Genomic DNA, 17,610 nt, shown 5'->3' with positions numbered 1-17,610 from the left:
ACTTTTCTAGCGTCGACGATGAGGTCACACATCTTACCGACGTTATTCTTACAGCTGCGGAACGTTCAATACCACGCACCTCCGAATTGCCCTGGCGCCCCCCAGTTCCTTGGTGGAACGAGGCATGCCATGATGCAATACGTGAGCAGCGACGTGCTCTCCGCGTTTTCCGCCACCATCCTACTTTGGCCATCTGTATCCGCTATAAGCAGTTCCGTGCGCGATGCCGTCGCGTCATCCGTGATAGCAAGAAGGCAAGCTGGAAATTCTTTACTAGCTCATTTAACAACTTCACTCCCTCCTCGGAAGTTTGGAGTCGAATTCGACGGTTATCTGGCGCGCCTCGTTTCTCCCCAATCTCTGGACTCACTGTCGCGCGTGATACGATGGTGGACCCCGTCGCAATTTCTAACTCCTTGGGTAATCACTTTGCTGAGATTTCGAGCTCTTCAAATTACCTGCCAGCGTTTCTCCCGAAGAAACGTGCAGCGGAAGTGCAACCTGTTGCTTTCTCCTCTCAAATTTGCGAAAGCTATAATACTGTTTTCTCCATGCGGGAACTCCAACATCCACTCTCTTCTTCTCGCTCCTCCGCCCCAGGACCGGATGGTATCCACATCCAAATGTTGCTGCATTTATCAACCCATAATCTGCGTTACCTCCTTCGCCTTTATAATCGAATTTGGACCGACAGTACTTTTCCCAGACGATGGCGGGAAGCTATTGTCGTTCCTGTTCCGAAACCTGGAAAGGACAAACATCTCCCCTCTCGCTATCGCCCCATTTCTCTCACGAGTAGTGTATGTAAGGTTTTGGAGCGTATGGTGAATTGCCGTTTAGCTTGGTGGCTGGAGTCCCGCAGTCTTCTAACACCTGCCCAATGCGGTTTCCGAAAGCATCGTTCTGCAGTTGACCATCTTGTTTCTCTCTCCACTTATATCATGAACAATTTTCTCCGGAAACGCCAAACAGTAGCAATATTTTTTGATCTGGAGAGAGCATACGATACCTGTTGGAGGACAGGCATCCTCCGCACACTGTTCTCTTGGGGCTTTCGAGGTCGGCTGCCCCTTTTTCTTCGCGAATTTATGGCAGAGCGCACATTTAGAGTGCGGGTGAACACTGTTCTCTCCCGTACTTTCTCCCAAGAAAACGGGATACCCCAGGGCACCGTGCTAAGTGTTGTACTGTTTGCCATTGCCATAAATCGAATTATGGATTGTCTCCTTCCTGATGTCTCAGGCTCCCTCTTTGTGGACGATTTTGCGATATACTACAGCTCTCAACGGACCAGCCTTCTTGAACGACGCCTTCAAGGCTGTCACGATCGCCTCCACTCTTGGAGCATCGAGACAGGCTTCCGCTTTTCTCCCAGTAAGACCGTTTGTGTTAATTTTTGGCGTCGTACGGAGTTTCTTCCACCCTCCTTACATCTAGGACCTGGCAACCTTCCGTTTTCGGACGTCGCTAAATTCTTGGGTCTTATGTTTGACAGAAAACTGTGCTGGTCCTCCCTTGTTTCCTATCTTTCGGCTCGCTGTCTGCGATCCCTTAACACCCTCCGTGTCCTGAATGGTACCTCCTGTGGAGCGGACCGAGTGGTCCTTCTCTGCCTCTATCGCGCCTTAGTGCGCTCGAAATTGGACTATGGAAGCATTATTTACTCCTCTGCTCGGCCTATTCTTCGGCGTCTCGACTCTATCCACCACCGTGGATTACGTTTAGTGTCTGGAGCTTTTTACACCAGCCCTGTGGAAAGCCTTTATGCTGAGACTGCTGAACCTCCGCTGTCCAATCGGCGAGCAGTCCTTCTGAGTCGCTATGCTAGCCATCTGTCTTCCATGCCTGCTAATCCAGCCCATGACATTTTTTTCGACGCCACCTTTGATGTAGCGTATGCAGGTCGCCCCCCCCCCCCCTCCCTCCCACCACCGGGAGTCTGCTTCCGTCAACTGCTCCATTCTCTTTCCTTTCGCTTTCCTAAAACCACCTTGACAACTTGGGGTACAGCACCGCCTTGGCTCCGTCCCCGGACCTGCCTGCTCCGAGACCTTTGTCAATTTCCCAAGGACGGTACCCCTTCACTTGTTTATCGTCGGGCATTTTCTGCTCTATGTGCGCAAATGAAGGAAGCCACATTTATTTACACTGATGGCTCGAAAACATAGTTAGGTGTAGGGTGTGCCTATATTGTTGGCGACACCCCAAATCAATTTCGGCTTCCTGACCAGTGTTCGGTTTATACTGCGGAGGTTTACGTTGTTCTCCAGGCTGTCCATTACATCCGCCGCCATCAGCGGATACAGTACGTTATCTGCTCAGATTCTCTTAGCTCTCTCCTCTGTCTCCAAGCTCTTTACCCTGTGCACCCTCTGGTCCACCGGATTCAGGACTGTCTGCGCTTGCTCCACCTGGGGGGCGTCTCCGTGGCGTTCCTCTGGCTCCCGGGACACGTTGGTATCTGTGGAAATGAGGCGGCCGATATTGCAGCCAAGGCTGCAGTCTCTCTTTTTCGGCCAGCTATTCAATCGATTCCCTTCGCCGATCTACGGAGCGTTTTATGTCGACGTGTTATTCATTTATGGCACACGCATTGGTCGACACTTCCCCATAATAAATTGAGGGACGTGAAAGCTCTTCCTTGTGCTTGGACCTCTTCCTCCCGAACGCGTCGTCGGGAGTAGGTAATTTTAACTAGACTTCGGATAGGGCACTGTCTTTTTAGCCATCGACATCTTTCAAGCGGCGATCCTCCCCTACTCTGTCCCCGCTGCTCTCAGCTGTGGACGGTAAGACACCTTTTGAGTGCCCCTATTTTACTCCATTACGCGCCCGTCTACAGCTGTCGCCTGATATATAGTCGATTTTAGCAGATGACACGCGCTCAGCCGACCGCGTTCTCAAGTTTAGTAGTGCCCGTGGAATTACGTCAGTCATTTGAAGCTTTTTTTGGGGACAACCAACCCCTTTCTGTAGTGGATTTTTAAGCCTTCCTTCTGCTTTTAGCTTCTCCAATTTTTTGAGTTTCGTTCCCATTTCTGCTGGTTTCCATTTTCGGTTTTTATTGTTTCCTAAGTCACGGACCGGGCGCTAATGACCATAGCAGTTTTGCACCCTAAAACAAAACAAAAATAGCTAATTCACAGGGAACAATTAAAACCATATGTTGAGTCGTGAAGAAAGCGTGTGGTCAGCAGCATAAAGTCGAGGATATGAAGTCAGTACGCAGTAAAGATGTTTCTGTTACTGATAAGTCAGGTATAGGTACAGTATTTATCAGTCAGTTTCTGAACATAGCTGATGGAATTAAATAAAAACTTAATTTCCACAGAGAACCATAAAAATCTTTTGGAAAATGGCTTTCGGAGATTGATATCTGAAATAGTCTTTAGTGATTTAGTTATTGACTCGGTCTCCCCATCGCCAGTATCATGAAGGAGTAAGTACTTTAATGGGTATGACGGAGTATCTAGCAGAATACTGAAGTATTGTGCTGCAAACGTTAGCCTTGTACTTAGTCATATTTGTAATTACTCCTTTAGGAATGGCCAGTTGCCTGAACTATTCAAGTACTCAATAGTAAGGCCGCCTTATAAAAAGGGATGAAGAAATAATGTGAGACTATCTTAGACCTATTTATGTGCCACCAGTGTTTGCTGAAGTTATTGAAAAGACTGTGTGTATAAAGATAATTGATCATTTCATTTCACATAATTTGCTGCCAAATGTTCGGTTTGGTGTTAGAAGTGTTCAACAACTGTGAATGCTATATTCTCTTTCCTGTGTGAGGTACTGGATGGATTAAACAAAATGGGAGGAGTATCTCACAATAGCGTCACCTCTTACTTTAAGAACAGACGGCAGCAGGTCGCTCTCCACAGTAGTGAGAATGGCTGTGATGTGGGGTCCGAGTGGGACACGGTTAAATGTGGGGTGCCCCAGGGATCAGTGCATGCACCACTCCTGTTACTCATTTCTGTAAATGATGCTGCTCCTAAAATATTTCTGTTTGTTCATGGCACTGCTTGGTGGTAACGGATGTTGTGGGCAACATTGGCACTTTTACCAATAGTGCAGTTAGAGATATAAGTTCAAGGCTTGTAGAAAATAAACTAACACTGAGTCACAATAAGACTCGTTTTTACACTTTCTAACACACAGTTCAACAAATCTCGACGTTCTAGTTACACGGAATGGGCAGTGAGACTGATCCGTCGTGCATCTTGTTCAAAGATTTAATGCTGCCTTTCTTACTATCAGAACAGTATCTGAAGCATGTGATAGTTCAGCACGGACAGTAGTCTACGTCAGTTACTTTCATTCATTTACGATGTATGGTATTATATTTTGGGATAACTTTCCCATTTTCAAAGGGTATTTTTGGCTCAGAAACGGGCGGTTTGGACAAATACTGGTGTAAGTTCGCGAACTTCTTGCCGACCCCTTTTCTTTATGTTGGATATTCTGACACTGGTGTCTCAGTATACACTGAAGAGCCGAAATACTTTGACGATGGCCACCGCGACGCTGGATGTCGCCAAACGCCGTTGTGGGCATGTGAAGTGGTAACAAAAGTACCTAAGGGGAGCGGACGCGAACGGGAGATCACGCTAGCAAAGATACGGGCAGCAAATCAAGGCCACAGTGCTGGTGCACGCACAAGTGTTTCGGAGCACACCGTTCATCGTTGAACACAGCGTAGCGCAGCAGACCACCCTGCGTGATCACATGTTGACCCAATGGCATCGTCAATTACGACTGCAGTCAGCTCGTGACAATAGGGATTCGACCGTCGAGCTGTAAGACGTGTCGACTCTACTGGTGAATCATATATGTGCTACACTACGTCGATGGTCGTTTCCACAAACACCGTCATCGAGGTGAACGGCAACTCGAAATGCGCGGCGCGGACGCAGGCCGGTGGGAGCAGGATTATGCCATGGAGGACATTCTCCAGCGCTTGCATGGGACCTGTGGTAGTAACCGAAGGCACGCTGACAGCTGCAAACAGCCTGCATCCCTTCATGCTTAATGTCTTCCCCGACGGCGATGTCATCTTTCTATAACTGTGCGTCTCGGAAGCAGAACCGTGTTACAGTGTTTTGAGGAGCATTATGACTAATTTACGTTGATGTCTCGGTGACCAAATTCGCCTGATGTATTCCTATGGAACGCATCTGGGTCGCTATCGGGCGCCATCACCGCGTACGCAAGTCAGTGGCCCGTTATTCACGCGAATTACATGACCTGTGCGTAGATATCCAATGCCACAAACCTACCAACAAACTGTCGGATTTCTGACACGCACAATCCGTCATTTATTGCAAAGACGGACAGACAAGCTATTAAACAGGTGATTATAATGTTTTGACTCATTAATCATATTCTTAAACGTCGTTTCTTGTTAACAGTCTCAACCTACTCCCAAGAGCTAGCAGCTTTCACTCAAATAATACTAGCAGAGATTCAATTTTCATTTGAATCGCAGCTCCTTGGATCTTGTGCAGAAAGGCGTACAGTACTCTGCTACATCCATTTTAAAAACGCTATGTCAAGAACTCAAAATCGTAGCAGTAATCGACGCGCCTTCAAATTTAAACTTAAGCGTCACTTCGGTTAGTTTGGACACGGGTACTTCTTTCTGCCGGTGGGTGCTTAGCAGGTTGCGATACAAAACTGACGGGAGAGGCCCCGTCTTCCTCAGTTGCCTCCAGTGGTTAATTGGAGCAGCTCCGTGGAGTTCAGTAGCACAGAAGTTGCCACCTTTTGTACGTCTTCGTGCTTGCCTACTGTTCTCAGTAGCAGCCGTGGCCCTTAAAACACCGGTTCCAAATATTTCACGTTAATGGTAACGCAGCCTCAATTATTTATGATGCGTACCATCACAAAAATGCTTAACAATTATGACGTTCTTGGGAAATGAACAGCTCCTCTACAAAAATCAACGGATTCCGTAGACAGAGGTGCTACGAAACTCTGCTCGCTCTGTTCCTCCATGAGATCCACAGCACAGTGGACGACGGCGCTCAGGTTGATGCCGTGTTCCTGGAGTTCAGTAAGGCATTTCACACCGTCTCGCAAGGCCCTTTAATGAAAAAAAATACGACCTTATGGAGTATCGGAGCAGACCTGCGATAGGATTCAAGACTTTCTTGCAGATGAAACACAACACGTCGCTCTTAACGGAAATAAATCGAGAGGTGTAAAGGTAAAATCTGGAGTACCACTGGGATGTGTGACAGGCCCTTTATTAATTCACAATACATATAAATGCTCTAGCAGGGAGCGTCGGATGCTCATTAAGCCTACTCGCAGATGATGCAGTTGTTTATACCAAAGTAGCAACGCCAGAATATGGTAAGAATTTGCAGAACGACCTGCAGAGTGTTGATGAATGGTACACACGCTGTCAGTTGACCCTAATAATGTAAGATATTGCGCATACATTCGAAAAGAAATCCACTACTGTACAGCTACACTGTTGATGACAAACACCTGGAGACAGCGTCTGCCGTAAAATATCTAGGCGTAACTATCCAGAGCGACCTTAAGTGGAATGACCATATAAAACAGATAGTGGGAAAAGCAGACACAGGACTCAGATGCATCGCAAGAATCTTAAGGAAATGTTGTCACCTACGAAGGAAGTGACTTATAAGCCACTTGTTCAGCCGATTCTTGAGTATTGGTATTGGTATTGGTAAGACTGATCCAGAGAAGAGTGGTGCGTTTCATCACGGTATCGTTTAGCTGGCAAGAGAGCATTACGGAGATGCTAAACAAAGTCCACTGGCAGACGTTACAAGAGAGACGTTATGCATCACGGAAAGATTTACTACTGGAATTTCGGGACAGTACTTTTCAGGAGGAGACAGACGGCATATTACTTCCTCCCACATATATTTCGCGTAATGACCGCGAGGAGAAAATTCGAGAAATTAGAACCAAAACAGATCCAGTACAGAGAATTGCCGACAATCATTCTTGCCACGCACTATTCGCGAGTGGAACGGGGGTGGACGGATCAGGTAGTGGTACCAAATTACACTCCGTCACAAACCATTAGGTGGCTTGCGGACTACGATGTAGATGAAATGCAACGGTCTGTATATCGAATCGTAGGCACGACAAACCTAATCGTGCTTACTAGATCGTTCTGTCACCTGCCCCTGCCTGGCCTTCAGATTATACTTTATTCGTGAATAATGAATAAAAAAATAGGAGTGCGGGTTAGCTACTACAAACACAATTGTGAACGCATTATTGTGGCCAAGATATAAACTTGTACTACTATAGTAGGCATGGGCTTTGTGTCTACGCCAACTAGCTCTGCAGATGATGAAGAAATACATGAAATGTATGACGAGATATAAGAAATTATACAGGTAGTGAAGGGAGCCGAAAATTTAAGTCATGGGTGACTGGAATTCGTCAGGAGGAAAAGGGAAAGAAGGAAACATAGTAGGTGAATATGGATTGGGCGAAAGAAATGAAAGAGGAAACCGTCTGGTAGATTTTTGCACAGAGCGTAACTCAATCATAGCTAACACTTGGTTCTAGAATCATAAAAGAAGGTTGTACACATGGAAGAATCCTGGAAATACTAGACGGTATCAGATAGATTATATAATGGTAAGACAGATTTAGGAACCAGGTTTTAAATTTTAAGACATTTCCAGGGGCAGATGTGGACTCTGACCACAATCTATTGGTTATGAGCTGTAGATTAAAACCGAAGAAACTGCAAAAAGGTGGGAATTTAAGGAGATGGGATCTGGACAAACTGATTAAACCAGAGGTTGTACAGAGTTTCAGGAAGAGCATAAGGGATCAATTGACAGGAATGGGGGAAAGAAATACAGTAGAAGAAGAATAGGTAGCTCTGAGGGATGAAGGTAGTGAAGGCAGCAGGCGATCAAGTAGGTAAAAAGACGAGGGCTAATAGAAATCCGTGGGTAACAGAAAAAATATTGAATTTAATTGATGAAAGGAGACAAAATAAAAATGCAGTAAATGAAGCAGGCAAAAAGGAATACAAACGTCTCAAAAATGAGATCGACAGAAAGTGCCAAATGGCTAAGCAGGGATGGCTAGAGGACAAATGTAAGAATGTAGAGGCTTGTCTCACTAGGGGTAAGATAGATACTGCCTACAGGAACATTAAAGAGACCTTTGGAGAGAAGAGAACCACTTGTGTGAATATCAAGAGCTCAGATGGAAACCCCGTTCTAAGCAAGATGGGAAGGCAGAAAGGTGGAAGGAGTATATAGAGGGTTTATACAAGGGCGATGCACTTGACGACAATATCATAGAAATGGAAGAGGATGTAGATGAAGACGAAATGGGAGATAAGATACTGCGTGAAGAGTTTGACAGAGCACTGAAAGACCTGATTCGAAACAAGGCCCCGGGAGTAGACAACATTCCATTAGAACTACTGATGGCCTTGGGAGAGCCAGTCGACAAAACTCTACCATTTGGTGAGCAAAATGTATGAGATGGGCGAAATACCCACAGACTTCAAGAAGAATATAATAATTCCAATCCCAAAGAAAGCAGGTGTTGACAGATGTGAAAATTACCGAACTATCAGTTTAATAAGTCACAGCTGTAAAATACTAACGCGAATTCCTTACAAACGAATGGAAAAACTAGTAGAAGCCGACCTCGGGGAAGATCAGTTTGGATTCCGTAGAAATGTTGGAACACGTGAGGCAATTCTAACCTTACGACTTATCTTAGAAGAAAGATTAAGGAAAGGCAAACCTACGTTTCTAGCATTTGTCGACTTAGAGAAAGCTTTTGACAATGTTGACTGGAATACTCTCTTTCAAATTCTGAAGGTGACAGGGGTAAAATACAGGGAGCGAAAGGCTATTTACAATTTGTACAGAAACCAAATGGCAGTTATAAGAGCCGAGGGGCATGAAAGGGAAGCAGTGGTTGGGAAAGGAGTGAGACAGGGTTGTAACCTCTCCCCGATGTTATTCAATCTGTATATTGAGCAAGCAGTAAATGAAACAAAAGAAAAATTCGGAGTAGGTATTAAAATTCATGGAGAAGAAGTCAAAACTTTGCTGTTTCTGACAGAATTACAATGTCATCGGCGGATCTCAAAGGACTTGGAGGAGCAGTTGAACGGAATGGACAGTGTCTTGAAAGGAGGATATAAGATGAACATCAACAAAAGCAAAACGAGGATAATGGAATGTAGTCAGATTAAATCGGGTGATGCTGACGGAATTAGATTAGGAAATGAGACACTTAAAGTAGTAAAGGAGTTTTGCTATTTAGGGAGTAAAATAACTGATGATGGTCGTAGTAGAGAGGGTATAAAATGTAGACTGGCAATGGCAAGGAAATCGTTTCTGAAGAAGAGAAATTTGTTAACATCGAGTATAGATTTAAGTGTCAGGAATTCGTTTCTGAAAGTATTTGTATGGAGTGTAGCCATGTATGGAAGTGAAACATGGACGATAACCAGTTTTGACAAGAAGAGAATAGAAGCTTTCGAAATGTGGTGCTACAGAAGAATGCTGAAGATAAGGTGGGTAGATCACGTAACTAATGAGGAGGTATTGAATAGGATTAGGGAGAAGAGAAGTTTGTGGCACAACTTGACTAGAAGAAGGGATCGGTTGGTAGGACATGTTTTGAGGCATCAAGGGATCACAAATTTAGCATTGGAGGGCAGCGTGGAGGGTAAAAATCGTAGAGGGAGACCAAGAGATGAATACACTAAGCAGATTCAGAAGGATGTAGATTGCAGTAGGTACTGGGAGATGAAGAAGATTGCACAGGATAGAGTAGCATGGAGAGCTGCATCAAACCAGTCTCAGGACTGAAGACCACAACAACAATCACAGTCACCATTTATTTCCCAGTGTATGCACTCTCTCTCTCTCTCTCTCTCTCTCTCTCTCTCTCTCTCTCTCTAATCAAAGGCTGGACGAGTTAACCGAACGTTCGTTTGTGCTGCAAATTGTTCCGTTTTTGTTGTCCTGCAGTAAGACGATCTCTGCAAGGCTTGTACTATTCCTGTGTGTGTAGTATCCGATACTACAATTGTAACGGGCTACCTCGCATTTTCATACGTGTGTTTATGGAAATACGTACATGATTTTACCAGAGCTGTCCTACTTTTGGTCTGTAGAACTGCACTGTTGCCTCCTACAACCCTTTAATTAATAATTAGAAAACCTTATTAGAAAAGGTGATGTCCGATACTGGCGACGGTCGAGATTGCAGAAAATCATCAGGTAGAGTCAAATCTAAAACGCCTGGATTCCGATTCCCACTTAGCAGGTAGTCTCTACCACCCCTGTCACCACATGCGTTCTATTGAAAGAGAACTGACGGAAGCCGCTACATCTACATCCTAATGGGAAACAAATGTGTGTGTATAGCTATTTTAGTATATTATCTAATACTGCCGCTGTACGTAATGTTATGCAATTTATTCGGTACCAAAATTCGCTTTTTAACCCTCGGAATCAACATTTCCGATCATGACCGTAATTTTACTGCTTCGGTCGAAATTTTGATAAGTCTACCCGCTCCTGCGGGAAAGGAGTCTTACAGAAGGACGGACGGGCTGACACATAGCAAATGACAAAAAATATTTTTGGTGTGACGTAATTGCTAAAAAGACGCTATTCGGATTTTTTCCTTACTTGTAGTCAAAATCTTGCTGCTTGCTTAATTTGATGACACTAGGCCAACCGGAAATACTTTATAGGTTTTGATGAGTCAGTTTGCGATTATTAAAATATGTGATACAAATGTCCATAGCTTTTGATCTCATTGTCTTAACAGCTTACATTTATTACAGCGCCAAGGGATAGTATACCTTAGTATGCGACATAACTTTAAACTTCAGACTACTAGCGGTTCATGAGAAAAAGGGTTTTTAAGTCAGACAAGCTGACAGACAACAGACCCTCCCCTAAAAAGACAGTCATCATCTTTAATGATTTGTAGTGACGGAAAGATGTGCTCGTCTATTCATCTAATCGTTTCATCAGTCAGGTTGGTGATGTCGGAAACCTGTTTGTTATTTGCGTTTGCTATGGTTGCTAAACACATATATCCTCTCCACAGGATTTTGGTAGGGTGGTAAGAATGATGACAGTGCCACTAAAGCAGAGTCATTAAACACGGTTTTCCCAAACTCCTTCGCCAAAGAAGACGAAGTAAACATTCCTGAATTCCAATCAAGAACAACTGGCAAGATGAGTAGCATAGTAGGTGTAGCAAAGTAGCTTACATCACTTGATAAAGGCAAGGTCTCCGGTCCTGATTGTTTATCAGTCAGGTTCCTTTTACAGCATGCTGATACAATAGCTCCATATTTAGCAATTACATACAACTGCTCGCTCACAGAAGGATCGTACCTAAAGACAGGAAAATTGCTCAAGTTATACCAATGCCCAAAAAGGGAATTAGGAGTGATCTGCTCAGTTACAGCCCCATCCCACTAACGTGGATTTTAAGTAGGGTTTTGGGATATATACTTAAAAAAACATTTTCTGCGAGGTACTTCATAATGTTCTAACAGACACAGTCAGCACGCATCCAGAAAATATCGTTCTTATGAAACACAACTAGCTCTTTATACTCAGGAAGTAATGAGTGCTATCGACAGGGGATGTCAAATTGATTACATATTTTTAGACTTCCAGAAGGCTTTCGACACCGTTCCTCACAAGCGTCTTCTAAACAAATTGCGTACCTATGGAATATCGCATCAGTTGTGCGACGGTATTTGTGATTTCCTGCCAGAAAGGTCACAGTTCGTAGTAATAGACGGAAAATCGTAGAGTAAAACAAAGTAATATCCGGCGATCCCCCAGGAAAATATACCAAAGCGAATTGCAAAATGATTTAGATAAGATCTGTGTGGTGCGAAAAGTGGCAGTTGCCCCTGAATAAAGAAAAGTGTGAAGTTATTCACTTGAGTACTAAAAGAAACCTGAGCTGTGTGCGGCTCGCGTTGGTGCCGTCCATAGCTCGGCATCTTGTAATGGCGATAGTGGCGCCTCGCTTTCTTAGTGTGTTCACTGGCTCCGGTACGTTTGATCGCGTTGCCTGTCCGTGAGTGGCAGTAGCAGCAGCGCTTATCGATAGCACGTACTGTAGTACCATCTTTGGAGCAGCCTGTAGTATTTCCGGTTCGTCGTGTGTCGAACAAGAGGCTTTGGGACAGAGCAGCAGTCATGTCCGGACAGCCAGTACTCGCCCGACCGCTCTGTCCGACGGAAGGATGTGGCCGGTTTTAAATGAGCAGTTATTTTAATGCTCTCTGTGTACTGGGTTTGGTGTGAGTGGCAGGGCGAACGGACACGAGGTCGTTCGGGGGCGCAGCAGCGAGCAAGTGCGTGCAGCGCGGGGGCAAGCCGGAGCCACTGGCGGATCGAGGAGGGGTAGCTGCGAGGGCGAAGACTTCGTAGCACACCGAGCCCTGGAGGTTTGAGTGAAGAGTTAACTGCTAATGCAGCCTCGACTATTCTGACATCTCGACTTTGGCAGGCGGGTTGTTGCTCCCAGGGCCGCTGAGCCTGGTGGCAACGAGTGAAGTGTTTCGAGGCGGTGAAATATTGCAGCCGTCTTTCTCTGTTTGTTATTCATCACTCAATTTAATATTATTCTTATTAGTGGATTACAACCGGTGGTATTTTCTGCCTTGTGGTCGCTAATGCCCCAGTTTCCTGCCACGGAGGTTAGGGTACCTTTCCGGCAGTGTACCTTTCCTCGTCGTGTTGATGCTGTCCGACGAGGCGTGTGCTTTGACAACTTCTTGTATTGTACTGTGCATATTTTTAGGGAGGTCTACCTTGGTTCTAGTGCTTCCTTCGGCCTTGGGTGTTTCCTGAAGACGTAGTGCTGTCTCTTCGCCCTTGCCTAAAAATATTCCATCGTTGTACCGGTGACTAGACGTTAGGCGGATTGGTTAGTCGGTCGGCGTTTAATCTTTCCCTAGCTCGAGTAGTTCTAGTTGCCATCCTGTTACGTCGCTACAACTCCTGGCTACCTGTCTCACCCTGCCTTATGTTTGAACTACCTTCCCAGGCTGACCCTTGGAACACTTGCTGAGAACCGCTTGTCCTGATTCCTTAGATTGTGATGTTTGTTTGAAGGATATTTGTAATTCTCTAATTATTGTTGATGTGGCCGTCAGCCGAGCAATAATGTCACTTCTTCGGTGATAAGGCCTTCAGCCGTGTTACAGTACGTTTTTTAAGCAAACTTGTTTTAAAAGCAAGGTATTTATTTTAAAAGTGCTATTTGGAATTGTTCTTCTGACTTCTAATTCAGGCCTTCAGCCGCTTGTTGTTTGAGGTTATTGCTAGTGGCCTTCGGCCGTACAATTGTGGAAGTTTTTTCTGTACTATCATACAGTCATTTGTCTCTTTAAGAGATTGTTTTAAAATTTTAATTTCTTTAAATAAAGTTCACGTATTTGTTGTGCAACCGAGAGTAACTGATTACGGCCCCATCCACAATCGTGTTCTCTCAGGTGGGGTCCGCACTTTGAGGTCGTGGAGATCAGAACTAGCGGCAACATATAAGGAGATGTGACGAATGGCTGCCGTCTGGTCAGTATTCCCACGACTGACCACAGGCTCGCAGTCGCGACGTGAAACCTCATGGTTCACTGCTGCTGCAGCAGCAGCGCCTGCAGACACGAACAGCATTTCATCACAAATATGGTGCTGATTGCACTGTTATCGGGTGTGCGCAGCCTGTTTCTACAGCGCTCTTTGTGCGTGTGTTGTGCGCTGTTTGAATCCACAGAGTAGTAGATTAATTATAACTGAGTCTTTGGAGACTAATGTTACCGACAAACGGTTCTCAATCTCTGCAAGTCTCTTAAGCTCGCGATTTATTGTACCGTGGCTCTGTGAGTCTATGACTTCGCGTACGGAAATACGAGTAGTTTCTTTTTGCTACACTGTGGTCTTCACTCAGTTTCTTTTGTGTGTGGTGAGGACGTGTTTACTTCGGAGTAGTTCCGCATCTGTTCATGAGTCTTACGGCGACATAGCGATGTAATATTTTGACAGTTACATGTTTTTATATTCTATCTGGGAACACGGGAAGATACAGCCCACCGTCAACGTGATTCCAGGACTATATTTTGTCGGTAAATTTTCTCCCGATGTACTCGGTATGGTTGACGTGTAGTGGGGTAATATGCCAGCTACACTGATCCTGCTCACATCTGAAGGACACTCATTATATTGATGAACAGATACGTTTTTGTAGAAATGTTTTAAATACTGCAATGTACTAGCTGTCCAGTGTGTGTCTTTGTATTTCTATAGATCAGTCGAAATAATTTTAGGAGCAATGACCACACTCGTATATACAAACAATATTGCAGGGATTACTTTGTTTAGACATCGTAATCACTTGTCTTCACTCAACATGGGAGTCCACCTGACTAAAAATGGAGTCACCCATGCAATTTCAGCATAACAAACTCGATTGAGAAATTATTTAACATCGACGATGCATTTCACCCTTTTGTGGGATCACTAGATTGTGTAGAAGAACCTGTATATGTAATCCATCTGTCATAAAGCCATATAAAATGGAAAATAGACGCAACAATGGCAGTAGCCCACAGAAGTTTTAAAAGAATGATGGTTGGCGGCAGCAGAGCAAGCCTGTTTCTGATTGGTCTAGAGAAAAGGGGGTGGGAAAGGTAGTACTCGGCGCTAAATTTGTTAGCAACATTTACCAGGAAGGGCGTCGGTGCATTACGACAGATTTGCTGTGGCGGACTGCCCTCTCCCCCAATGACTTGAGTGCTATTTGTGACAGCCGCCAGGTCGCTTGCGTGGACACAGATACGTATTATTTAAATGACGCAAATTTCTCCACCCCACCTGGGGAGACGGTCTGGTGTAGTGTTAGGCAGACATGCAGTGCTCTCCCAATCGCGACTCGGTGGCCGCAACCGCACAGGGAGTTCAGTACCTGCTAGCATTATCCAGTGAACACGGGGGTGGAGACCCTCGTAATCCAGGTGTGTATTTGTAGCGTTCTTTGAATTTCCACCGACATTACAGCGGGCAGGAGACTTTTCGGCCACAACTGATACAGCAGCAGTGTGAGCCACCAGGCTGGAGATGACTACACCCCAACGTTCTCAGCAGTTGCTCGGCGTGTCCTCGGTCATGTTGCAAGCAGCAGTTTCCGCGGCAATCCATACACAGTTTGCAGTCAGAGGGGTGGGCCACCGTCGGCGAACTGATGTTCGCTGGGGTGGTTTCAGTTATTGGACGGTTGTATCTCTAGGTGCGTATTTTATAGCGCTGTACAGCATATGAAACAGTATCTTCCGTTGGAGGCATCGGTATTTTATAATGTCGTCACACAATTAGCAATGTAGTGGTGGTTTGGCAGGGGTTTGTCTATTGGAGTGTGGTATTTCTAATGTTACAACTTTGGTTAAACATCGGTAGTGCTTATAGAATTTGCTATGACATAATTTCCAGCAATACATTCGTTTCTAACACATACACCATGACGTCCCAAAAACACACGCGCGCCCACACACACACACACACACACACACACACACACACACACACACACACACATTAGTGATGGAGTGGTGACTTATCAATGATAAATAAATAAGACCTATGGTGCATTGTGATTGCCTGAGGGCATCAAGACATTCAAACGACGTCGGAACAGTGGGGTGAATCTTGTGTGATAGGACACAATAATTATAATTTAGGGAAGCCCGAAAAAATTACGAAAATGGGCGAAAAATACGTAAAATTTGGGAAGATACGAAAAATATGGGAAACTAAGAAAAATTGCGGAAGAAATAGATTAGAAACCCTTTTACTACAGAGTACAACTGACTGGGCTCATGCGGTTCAGCTGTACTTATAGAGAGAGAATTACTATTGATAATCTGCTATTGCTTATAACAAACCTGCACCTCTGTCACGCGATGCTCAGACCTCGAATGAAAAGGGCTATGGGCGGTTGAGCTAGTTATGAGAGATGATGATGGGGAAAGGTGCTTGATCCACATTGATCGATTGGGGCTCCCATCGGCTGAGAGAGGGTCCCTGCCATTTTTATGTCACGTGATGTCTATAGAGTTACGCCATCTACAGACAAGCTTATAATTACAAATTCAGAAATATTCCGTAATTTATTCGAGAGAAAGAGTTTCGCAAACTGAGCAAGTCAGTAACGCGTTAGTACACCTCTGGCCGTTATGTGAACAGTTATTCAGCTTGTCACGGAACGGCAGAGTCCTCCTGAGGAATATCATCCCAAAGTCTTTCCAATTGGCGCGTTAGATCGTCAAAATACGGAGCTGGTAGGAAGGTGCTGCCCATAATGCTCCAAACTTTCTCAACTAGGGAGAGACCTGGCGACCTTGCTGGCCCAGGTAGGGCTTGGCAAGCACGATACAAGTAACAGAAACTCTACCTGCATGCATGCACCACTCTGCGGGGTGTCTCAAGACGTGTACTCGCTGGCCATCGGGACTGAGTTCGAAGTGGGACTCCTCACTGAAGACAATTGTACTCCAGTCAATGAGATTCCAGGCCCGAATGAACAGCGAAGACGTGCATGGCGACGCCCTGGGCAGTGATGGGATACCAACTTGACTGCCGCCCGCCGTACGGCCTACCAACCACAAGTGATGGTCTGGGTGGCATTTCACTTCATAGCAGATGCCCTTCGGTCGTCAACCGTGGCACCCTTACGGCACAGCGGTGCGTCGACCACACTGTGCGCCCTGTTCTGTTGCCCTTCGTGGCATGCCACCCTCGGTTTACGTTTCAGCAAGATAATGCCCGCCCGTCCGCATAGGGCGAGAGCTTCTGCGGCCTGTCTTCGCGCCTTCCGAACCGTACATCGGCCAGCGAGGTCGTCAGATGTCTGGTCAGCTGAGAAAGTTCACAGCGTTACGGGCAGGGCCCTCCAACCAGCTCGGGGTTTCGACGACCTAACGTCCCAGTGGGACAGAATTTGACACGATATCCTTCAGGATGGCATCTAGAAACTCTGTCAATCAGTGACAAGCCGAATAACTGCTTGCATAAGGGCCAGACGTAGAACAATGCATTACTGACTTTCTCAGTTCGTGAAGCTCTTTCTCTTGATTATATTATCCAAGTTTTCTGAAAGGGTACTCATTCGTTTGTCTGTACTTGTGCGACACATATGCCGATTTCCGTCCAATTCCGATTACCACTTCGTGATGCGTCTATTTTTGTCTTCTAGTATATATTTTGAATCATAATTAGCCCCTTTTGGCTGGTAAAGAAGTACTTTTCTTGTCGATCCCACAAAGGAAAATTTTCTCCAGTGAAAACCACTCGTCTCCAAAACTGGAGACTTCTGTCACCATTGACAGGAGCAAAAGCTAGGCAGGCTTCTCTGTAGCAGGTAGACAATGTCTCTTTGAGAACAGTGTTTCTTGCTCTCAATTCTGCTTTCCTTAGAAGACGAATGACTGTCCTGCTGCTAATAGTGAAGCTTAAAACTCGCTAAATTTGTCGTGCGTTGACGAATGGACGTCTAATCACTGAAACAAAATATCCACCGGTCATGAGCTGCTGCAGCGGA

This window comes from Schistocerca americana, chromosome 6 (assembly GCF_021461395.2).
Source record: "Schistocerca americana isolate TAMUIC-IGC-003095 chromosome 6, iqSchAmer2.1, whole genome shotgun sequence".
NCBI lineage: Eukaryota > Metazoa > Arthropoda > Insecta > Orthoptera > Acrididae > Schistocerca > Schistocerca americana.
The sequence above is the reverse complement of the archived record's forward strand: the minus strand, read 5'-3'. Positions refer to the sequence as shown.